Here is a 10,420-nt window from a genome sequence, read left to right on the forward strand (position 1 = left end):
GTTGGTTTAATTTCCCCCCCCCCCCGTGATGAAAGCTTATTGCCATGGTGGAAGTGGCAGTGGGCGAGAGAATGGAGACCATTCAAGGTGACAGTGGCTGCTTTTAAAAACAAACCCATTAAACTCTTCTGGCAGATGAAGAGCTCTCTGCATTCCAGAACAGACTTTACAGCAAGTAATTTAAGCTGTTTGGTTGTCTTCCAAGTTGTTAAATGCAACTTTGCGTTTTGACATTTGGAAAAGGAGCAGTGGGAAAAGTGCTGGGAGACGTATTGCTTAAACAACACACACACACAGACACAAACACACACACACACATATATATCTGTATATAATATGGTGATAAACTGACTATTCCTCAGTGATCACAATCTAGCATGCAATATGTTGATCAACAAACACATACAGCCATTCTGCTAGGTAAACTGTCTGAAGTGAAATAAAAGCCTATTTATTATCTGGACATGTGAGTGTCAAAGGGTGTCACTTCATCCATCTCTTTCTGTGTTCCATCTGTTCTTTCTTCTGTTGTGGAGTTGGATCTGACATCTGTCCACCTCATATTCACTGAACTTCAAAAATGTTTTACTGATTTGGAGAACATGTTTTTCCCAAAGAAGACTGATTATCTGCTGATGTGCGCTGAGGTTTAAATAACTTAAACAGTAAGGCTGCAGGTCTATTTATGGCCATTTGTCAAAAACCACAGATAACAACCGCACTTTAAAATACCTTTATTTGACGCCATTTTGCTTACTCAGTCTACCATATTATCATTGTCTATTGTTTGCCTGTATTTCTTGTGTGTTTACTTGTTTGTGTGTTTTTGTTTTTTGCTGTTATTGAAAAAATGCTGCTGCTGTAACAACAAAATTTCCCCGTCGTGGGATGAATAAAGTATAATCTAATCTAATCTAATCTAATAAGAGAACAACTATTGTTCAGGCATATATTTAGGCGTTAGCGGTCCTGCTCCCTTTATTTATCCTCCCAACACACAAATAAGCCTTGCAATGTATTTTAAAAGTGAGCAAGAGAAATACGGGAAGAACAAGAGAAAGAATGCAAGAGAGAAGTGGTGAGCATAAAATGATACTAAACAGAAATAGACTCTTAGCACTACGTGGTCCATATTTCACTGTGGTTACTTAGTGAATACACAATATTAAGATAGAAAAGCCATGCACAGATTTTATGTATCAATGTAACATTTGATACGGATATGACTCATCCAGATGCAGTTGGGTTCCTCAAAAAGAGCAGAACAGTCAGAAGACGTGTCAGATGTGTGTGGGGCCGGGTACCAAATTCAATACCTTAGGCAACGCCCAAATTGCCGACTTAATATAGAGTATCAAAAAATGCCTCGTCATTGAACACCAAATTTCAATACCTCAGGGTCGGTGAGCCAATAAGATTTGCACCATAATGTGTAATGTTGTAATTTCTTTCCGTTAAAATGGATTTTACAAGATTTCTATAGAAAAAAGTATCGTTCAGGAACCGGTATCAAAGTTGCGATACCCCAGACCTAAATATGTATGACGACTTTTTGACTTTAGCCCATGTGGGACTGACGCTAACCAGCCATGTTTGTAAGTAATGTAAGTAGGAAGCTGAGTTAAGGTCTGGATTTAAACCTTTAAGACCAATCCTTGGATGCTGAATCTGAATCGCCTGTGGCAGGTAACTGTTCTGTTGCTGACAAGACAATAATAGATAAAAAAAAGAGAAATATAATAATAGGTCTGCAGGATGACAGGTCATAACATTCATGTGGTGGTGCAAGGTATTTGCCATTGACTTAAAACACAAAGGCGATGAGTATGAAATGTCTGACTTAGGTATGCAACACGCTGTGTGACGTATCTTCTTCTCTGCGACACCCATGAGACATTTTTTAATTTTGGGTGTAAGGAAAGTACATTATAAATTTAAACTTGACGGAGATGACAAAGCAAAGCAAAAAGTTTTAGCTGGTATTGCACGTATTGATCACAATAAAAGCATTGAAACATGAGCTGTCTAGAGGGCATTCGAGGTAAAATGGCTGTCAGTGCGAGCCGCTAATGGATGCTCACATATATGCTGAATCATAGAACTCCCAGACTTAAGAGGAAGCCCCGTGAGGCATCCCAGGGAGCCATGAAGCAGCTGCGGTGTGGACAGATACCCTATAAAGCATTTAAAGTGGAAACGCAGCTCAGTGGCAAAGGTGGCAGGACGTAGATTGTCTGAAAGATCACTGAGCTAAAATGGCCGACTTGGAAAGCCGCTAATGGATGACTGCACATTGCCGGAGTTTCCAGTTTGCAAAGTCTGATCATAAGAGTGTTGTGTGATTAAGAGGAACCATATGCCATAGCAACCGACGAGGAGGAAATATGAGAGTTTCCGTGTGTGTGTGTGTGTGTGTGTGTGTGTGTGTGTGAGTCACCAAACAACCCTGGTAGGGTGTGGTTGACCAGGAATGCCTGTAACCATAGAAACATGATGCACCATAGAAATATGAGTAAATACACAAGGACAGAACAGTGGTCAGAGAAGAAAACATTGCTACTGGCAACACAAAAAACACTTACACACTTCCTGGAAGTGAGAGTCGATCAGTGGTTTATCACCACGCAACCAGAACTGAACATCCCAGTTTCAGATGATAAAAACATTGAAAACTTGAAGAGTGATTTTTATGTAACCATGCACACACACTTTCATCTCCAGTCTATAAAACCCAAACTTGAAATAAAACCCTGACCACAGGAACAAGAAGTTGAAATATTAAAGAATATTTATGTTTTGAGTGTCTTCCCCACTGCTTCCTATGTCTCCCCAACATTGCTATTCACACAACTTCTGCATGACAATATTGCCTCCTCGTAGCTCAGAAGCTTTGCTGGAAGCAGCATTTTGAGTTATCAATTGGCAGAGCGAGGTTTGTTTACAACATACTGAACATACCGATCAACAGTCACCACAGGAATCTATTGTAATTGCTGTGAATCCACAGCTAATTACAGCCATATTCTATGCTTCCAGCAAGTGCTACTCAAAAGACAGTATATCTTAAAGTTCACTTCTCTTGACTTTTAGATTCAAAACCAAGCTGATAAATAGTAATTGATAGTTGAATTTGACAACAGAATTTCACAGTTGCACAGAAATAGGGGCACTACACTTATCATTGCAAACACATGGACAATATCAAGCAAGTGGTCAAATGAAATTAGCTCTACATCTTGAGAAGAGAGTGTACGTGTATGGTTTAGTTCATGGCTGAAGCCGTTATGTAACCTAGAGATGCTCATGGAGGTGCCAGCTGATTGAAATTGGCCTGTTCTCGCCAAGATTCACAAAATCTTTAAAACCAGGGAGAAATCAGTGACGCTCTTGAAACAATGTCACATGAACCATGGTGCACTGTAGTTAAAACAGCATGAATGGTTACACTTTAAGTAACTTTTTCTTCATGGCCAGCTCCACAGCTCTTTAAATACCCTAATTCTCAGACGCAAATTAACTACCAGATGAAGACAACTGCAGTCATTGTGAGGATATCACCCGAGGGTATTTAATGGGTAAAATATCCACTGTGGTGCAACAATGGTGTTTTTGATTGCCAGATAAGCAAGAACATAACTTAAAAGGCACTTTGGCAAAACCTTGGATGGCACTCCCGTAGTCACAATCCTCTTTGGTCTGGGAAAGACTCTGAGGCCACTTTGTCAGCATGATATGTGTGGGGTGCCATTAGTGGAGTCCTATATATCAGCCTTGCTCTCCTCATAAACCCAACCGTGACAGTGTGAAAGGGGCTACTTTAAAATACACCCTTTCACTGAGTGCTTCACCTTGCCTCTGTCCAGCTCCATTCCCTTCTTCTCTGTCCTTTTCCAGTTCACTCCCAGACTTTGCACCGCCGTGAGAAAAATGCATGATAGTTACTACAATTGGCCTGGAGGAGAGTGGCAAAGATGAGGTCTTATAAGGTAAGAGCAGATTTCTTTGCATATGGCGGGGCGCCTTGCTGGCTGTTGTCGGCTGTTTTGCCTGCGGTGAGGGTTGGCGAACAAACAGCCCCTGCAGCTTTTATAACTTTGTCTAATGCCAGGCAAGTTCTGGAAATTGCACAAGGACGACAGCTTTAAAACTTACAATTACTGACAAACTTAAATGTCAGTGGGAGAGATGCTTGAATATAACCCACTCTGGATAGTTACACAAGCAAAATATAGTATATGCATTATGTAAAGGTACGTTGAGGTTCAGGCGGGCTTTGTAACCCATTTTTTATAATGTCTACGGAGACATCAAAGTCAATTAACAAGTCTATAACTATCAATTAAGACAAAAACAATTAGCAGACTGATCAATTAGTCAACTGACATTAAATTAATCAACATTTATTTTGAAAATCAACTAGTTGTTCAAGAAAAATAACAAGAAAAAAGCCAAATATGAGATATTGAATATCTTTATGTTTTGGAGTGTTGGTCAGACTAAACAAATATTCTGAAGACATCACCTTGGGCTCTGGGAAGTCACTTGTAACCAACTTAGGTATACGTTGATTGTTTAAAAAAAAAAAATAATAATAAAATAAAATCCATCACACAGAATCCATTAAATGAAAGTAATAATTACTTTCAGTCCTAATATTACACATAAAGTGGACCCTTAGCCTGTACAAACTGACTGCATCACATGTGATTCCATCCTCTTAGCAAAGGGATTCTTTTTGAGATACAAAAAGTACAGAAAGAAAGACTGGGACACAGACATGGCCTCGAGCTACAGATCACGTACAGTTGATTCATTTGGCATCAGAGCAAAGACTGTCCGAGATGATGACGAACATCCTGCAGACTCTCATGCCACCAAAAACCACAGCTTCATGCTGCCCAGTCACTACCATTATTATATCAAAATGAAAAGCTGTATTCATTAGAAAGCAAGGCCAAATACAAAGTTGGTGTGTAGCAAGTGGAAAATGAATTTGGATCAATGGAATGGGGACAAATGGTGACAAAGACAGAGACCTCAATTATACAAAACACTCTTGTCTAAGAAGACCATTACAATAACAGAAACCAAAGGACACTTTGGTTTCTGGTTTCAGATATTTTAATCTTAAGCACATACAGGAAGCGCTCACCCTTCCTGTGCCACCTGACAGCCTCCACTGGCTCACACTGTCACCGGGGAGCCACAACTCAAACCCACAAAGAGTTTGAAAGGCAAACAGCCACTTACCTAGAAGAAAACAACACAAGAGACAGAAGAAAACACAGTTAGCAAAATGTAGTTTGTCCCAAAGTCAAATATGCATTTCAAAAACACATTCTTTGAAATTGAACTGCCTGTAAAAATGGAAAGAAAGTATTTTTAAGTGGAGTGGTGTTGACACACAAACACCAAGTGCAGGCTGCAGTTAATGGATTGAGCCTATTTGAGAAAATGTTTTTAATGGCATAAGATTTGGATTAATGTGCAGACCGCAGGACCATTAAGGCAGGATTAAAGAAAATAAAAAATAAAACAAAATGTTGTGGCAATGGCTGTGGAAATAGCAGCTGTCTTTAGAGCAGTTAACTTTGTGAAAGCAATCTCATTTGGGCCTCCACAAATTCTGGCAATTTGCATCAGCCTGTAGTAGCTTCACTAACAGTGCCACCTTCTGGCCACTTCGGGGACAGCTGAAAACTCAGAAGCAGAGGTGTTTAAAAACTTGTCTTACAGCAAGAGTCACCTGGTCAGTACCCCAGATGATTCCCCTTTCGCCTGGCAACACAAAGCATGAAGAGTGTAATCATGTCCCACTGTGGGAGGATTAGAGGAAGGCGTGTGTGATTAGAGAGGATGTGTCAAATTACAGAAGCAGGCCCCTTTTTGAATTACAGAAAACCTGGGGTTAATGAGATCATGAAATCACATCAGCTCTGTTAGGAGGCCATTCGCCTAGGATCATGGCCGGCCTTATCAACCAGCATGACTTACAGACTCACTGACAGCTCCAACAGGATTACACTGACTATTACAGAGTAATAAAGACCCAAAGCAGATCACACAATACTCACAGACTCAATTATTATTGAGTACAAACTCTTCATTATACAAGGTACTCAATTAAATGGATCACCTTGATTCTTTTGACTAAAACAATCCATGTTTCTGGTACTTTTTTATCTCACAATCGGTTCACAGTTCTTTACTGCGTTGCATATGTGAATACATTTTCCTACTTAAACCTGTAATACAAGACTTTTGGACCACTTGGGCGCAGCATAAACAGGCTGTAAACATAATACCACATTATACCTGTTAAGTGGTTAGCAAACGCCTGCCCATTCACACATGCAACGCATATAGGTGTGTAAAAGATCAATTTGGTTCCAACACTCAATCTTCTTTTAGCTCGGTTTTGTTTGCTATAAACTCCTGGGAGAAATATCTGTCTCTTTAGCTGCTAAATATTAGTTGTTAACTTTGTCTGGTGTTTGGCGCCAGGCAGATAGTGTACAGTTGGTTTATCAGAGATGTTTTGCTGAAAATGATGCTGATGAGAAGGGTGAGACTGACCCAAGTTGAGGGAAACTCCGGAGTCAGGCTATAATTTGTTTATATGAGTAGCCCCTTTCACATACAAGTAGTCATGTTATCCGTTGTTAACGTAAACATATTGATTACAACTTATTCAGGTTGGGACAAACTCTTTGATGTATTTTTATTTCTCTGCATGCAGTTTACGTGGCTACAGTTCTCCATCTGGAGTGAATCCTACTCCTGGCTGGACAGAAACAGGTGAGGAATCTAAAACATGGCCGTCTACCAATTCCTGCAGCTCAAATAGCAGCTGAAGCATCTGACAGCTACTGAATACTGCTGCTACATAGACTGGGAGGGTGACATATGAGCCCTTCATATCTGAGCATGAAATACACACAGGATGTATGTGCATCAGCAACATTCAACAGACACGCCTAACCACTCAATACTTTCATTTCTGTACAAATGTACAGAATGTACTAATTTCTCCCCTGCATTGTCCTCATGGATCATTTTATGCTGGTTAATTCTTGGCAAGCAGAAAGTGCAGCAGTGGAGAAAAAAGAAAACGCTAATCTGATTTTGGACTGGACTTTTATCAGCAGATCAAACAGAGCACAACTACAGATACACATGTGCAGGATATTGTGGGGAAATAAGGAAGCCAATCATAGAGGGAGACTTATTCATCCCCAGATTACAGATTCAAATCTAAACCATATACTTTATGGTCATCAGGGAACCACATATTAACGCCATCATGATGGTAATCATGTTGTCATTTTTCCTTTACTTCTACAAATTTGGTTAAGGAGAGCACACATTTGTTTCTTCAGTCAGGCCTGTTAATCAAGGCATCATAAGGAGAGGGAGTTTCACCTCATGATCAATGAGTCGTCGTGGTGCTGAGAAAACATCTGCTAAAAACTATATTCTGCTTTTGGACAAGGAATATCTGAAGTTAATAAATTAAATTTAAAAAACAAACAATGTCACCACAAATTAATTTATTACAGCTTTGTTGAAAAGTGTGCACATGCCTTGCTGATACTGCAATCACGTGCCATGTTAAAACAGTGTCACAGGTGTTAGCGACCAGACCAAAAGCACTTCCTGTCTGCCTCTGCTCATGTGAAGGCCCTGACACACTAACCCCATAATCGGCCGTCGGACAGTCTGGCGACGTTGGGGACTCAACTATGTTTGGTGTGTTCCATCCCGTCATCCGTCGGAGGGGCCGGCGGCCTTTATTTTGGACGACCTGACATGCTCGGTCGGAAGGCGGGCACTGCCTGCAGTCGGACTCAAACTACCCATCTGATTGGTGGAGTGCTAACCCGGAAATGACGAGTGGGATGAGCGTGACTAGAGTCTCAAAATCAGACAAAAATCTTTTAAACTGACCTTTGTCGATCTGAAAGGAAGACAGATTCAGCAAATGCATGGCCTAATTCTCTCTTGTTGTTTTCAGAAACACGTTCCGGTGAAGTATTTCAGTAAAATATGAGATCGTATTCTGAACAAGCCGTCATGACAGTCTGGTTTTTAATTTCCGTAAAAACCAGACCCACGTGACGCGTTCGTCCAATCCGCTGTCGCACATACTGAAAGAGTCCAACAAGACTGGTGCCATCAATAAGCGCACATGAACTTGAAAAGAAAAAAACACATGAAATGTGTATTATAGATTTATTGTATTGCATGTTTGTCTTTTCCTGAACACAAAATATGTGTATATACAGTATATACTGTATGTATCACCTTTAAGGTTCTTACTTAAACTTTAAAGGTTATTCCAAACAATCTTTTCGTATGACACTTAAATCCTATTTTTTTACATACATAACACACAGTTCTTTAACGTGAACATATAATAATGTTACAATTATTCTGTTTGTGTCTAAATGTCTGTGAACAATAAGAAGCTCTGCAGAATTGAAGAGTGAACTTGCCGAATGTCATGAAGCTACTTTGCCTCTTTGCCACGTACGTCTGGAAAAACTAAACCGCCCTGATGTCAAGTGCACTGACCCCTGCCCTGATCCTCCTTTTAACTGGATATCCCTGGTCTGAAACTGCCTTTCTTAAAAGTCCTGCCATCTTCCTTTCAACGGCACATAGCCTTCAGAATGCATTATTGATAACAGTGTGTTTTTGTGTAAACATGCTGATAAGAGCTAGAGGGTGTGTTGAAACACACAGAGCTACAGACATAACTCATGGTAGAGCTCCAACAGGCTGCTATAGGCTTATAGTTTAAAAGCAGCAGATATTGTTTTCACACTGTTCTTGTTATTGTGTTGTAATGTCTTCTATTGTTTGATTAAAAACAATTAAAAAAAGAGATGTAGCACTAATTTAACCACGTAAGCCCATTTGAAGTTGGAAACCTCTTCAGCAAGAGAGACCTGTCCAGGATGGCAGTATCCAAAGTTGCACACAAAACAAACAAAAATCAGGCAATATACAAAAGAATACTAAATAAATAAAAAGAGAAAGTAAAAAAGTAAAGAAGAAAGAACGACTTCAAAATCTTCCACTTAAGTGGAGGCTGATTAAATCATTCAGCACAAGCAGATAAATGTAACACGATGCAAGTCATGGTTTAGAGAGCTGCATAAGCTCAAAATATCTGGGTCAAAACCCAGAGCTGGATGGTACAGGACAGGAATGCCATGCTGTTTTAACAGGTGAACTTTACTGTAAATAATAAGTCACCAAGGCCATGTGTCAATAGTGGCCTTGCTTGTCTCAACACACGCAGGAGATTATCAACAGGCTCTTATGTTAAAGAGCTGATTCTGGACCAAGTGCTTGGAAATAGCTGACAAGAAAGCACAATGGGAGCGATGGTCTTGAGGTGCCGACATGCTTACAAATGAACTGAGCTGTACTGAGTAAGCAGCAGTGTTCAACATATTGAGTTGACTCCATTGGGAGCGCTCAGTGAAGCGAAGGAGCTTTTATCCCCCCAGAGCCCAGGGGAAAACATTCTCAGCCTATCCCAGTGGGTAGGACTCCTTTAGATCTCGCTCCAGGACCATGTAAATGTCCCTGCCATGTTGTGAAGCTGTTCCAAAGAGTTACCACATTTTGCCAGAATACTGCAGACAAACCTCAACTCCACACAGAGCAGCTTTTAAAAAGGCTCCTCTTTTGGGCTGAGCCAGTTTTCCCAGTCTGGTTGGGTTCTGTCTCCTCTAATTGAGGCTTTCAGTCCCCTTACATGTCAGTCAGTCTGCTGTTAATCCTTTATTTAGTGAGATGAAGATGGTGCACAATGGTTCAAAGACTAGTGTAAAAGTAGCTCACTCTCCATTTTCTGAATACCTGATAAACTAAGTCTGAAAACCCCCAATCATTCAGACAGTGTTGCCTCCGGGGTATGGGAGACACATGGGAGGAGAAAAGTAGCATTTGAATATATTAAGATGCCATGGGGACACAACTTGCTCAGCATATCCATACAGCTGGGTGTATGCCAATTAAAAGACTAACACAAGAGTTTGTGTTTAAAAGCCTTTGCTTTACTTTGCAGGTTGAGTAATTAACAGAAACGGTGAAGTCCTATTAGGCAAATCTATTCAATGTGTTGTCAAAGCAACATGATGTCAAACAAACTTTGACCACTGTTGGTTGGCATCAAACTCAGCTGAGGGTTGGGTATTATTTGAATATTTTGATTCCTAAGTTACCAATACAATACTTTCTTCAATACCTCACGTAAAGCTGCAGTCAGTGGAACGCAAAAATGCTGGACAATAAAGTTCCTTTAATAGAAACAAAAAAACATTTTGTAATTTTACAAATAAGCCAAGGGTCTGAAATATTACATATCAGACATCCAATAACTTTAAATAAATGAAATAATTTGATT

The 10,420-nt window shown here is 40.1% G+C and overlaps 1 protein-coding gene across 14 annotated transcripts in view; it reads right to left on the minus strand.

Annotated features, from left to right (window-relative positions):
• The window catches only part of pleca (plectin a), a 103,435-nt gene that overhangs the window by 57,453 nt on the left and 35,562 nt on the right, over positions 1–10,420 (minus strand). The window lies entirely within an intron of this gene.

This window comes from Etheostoma spectabile, chromosome 14 (genome assembly GCF_008692095.1).
Source record: "Etheostoma spectabile isolate EspeVRDwgs_2016 chromosome 14, UIUC_Espe_1.0, whole genome shotgun sequence".
Lineage (NCBI taxonomy): Eukaryota > Metazoa > Chordata > Actinopteri > Perciformes > Percidae > Etheostoma > Etheostoma spectabile.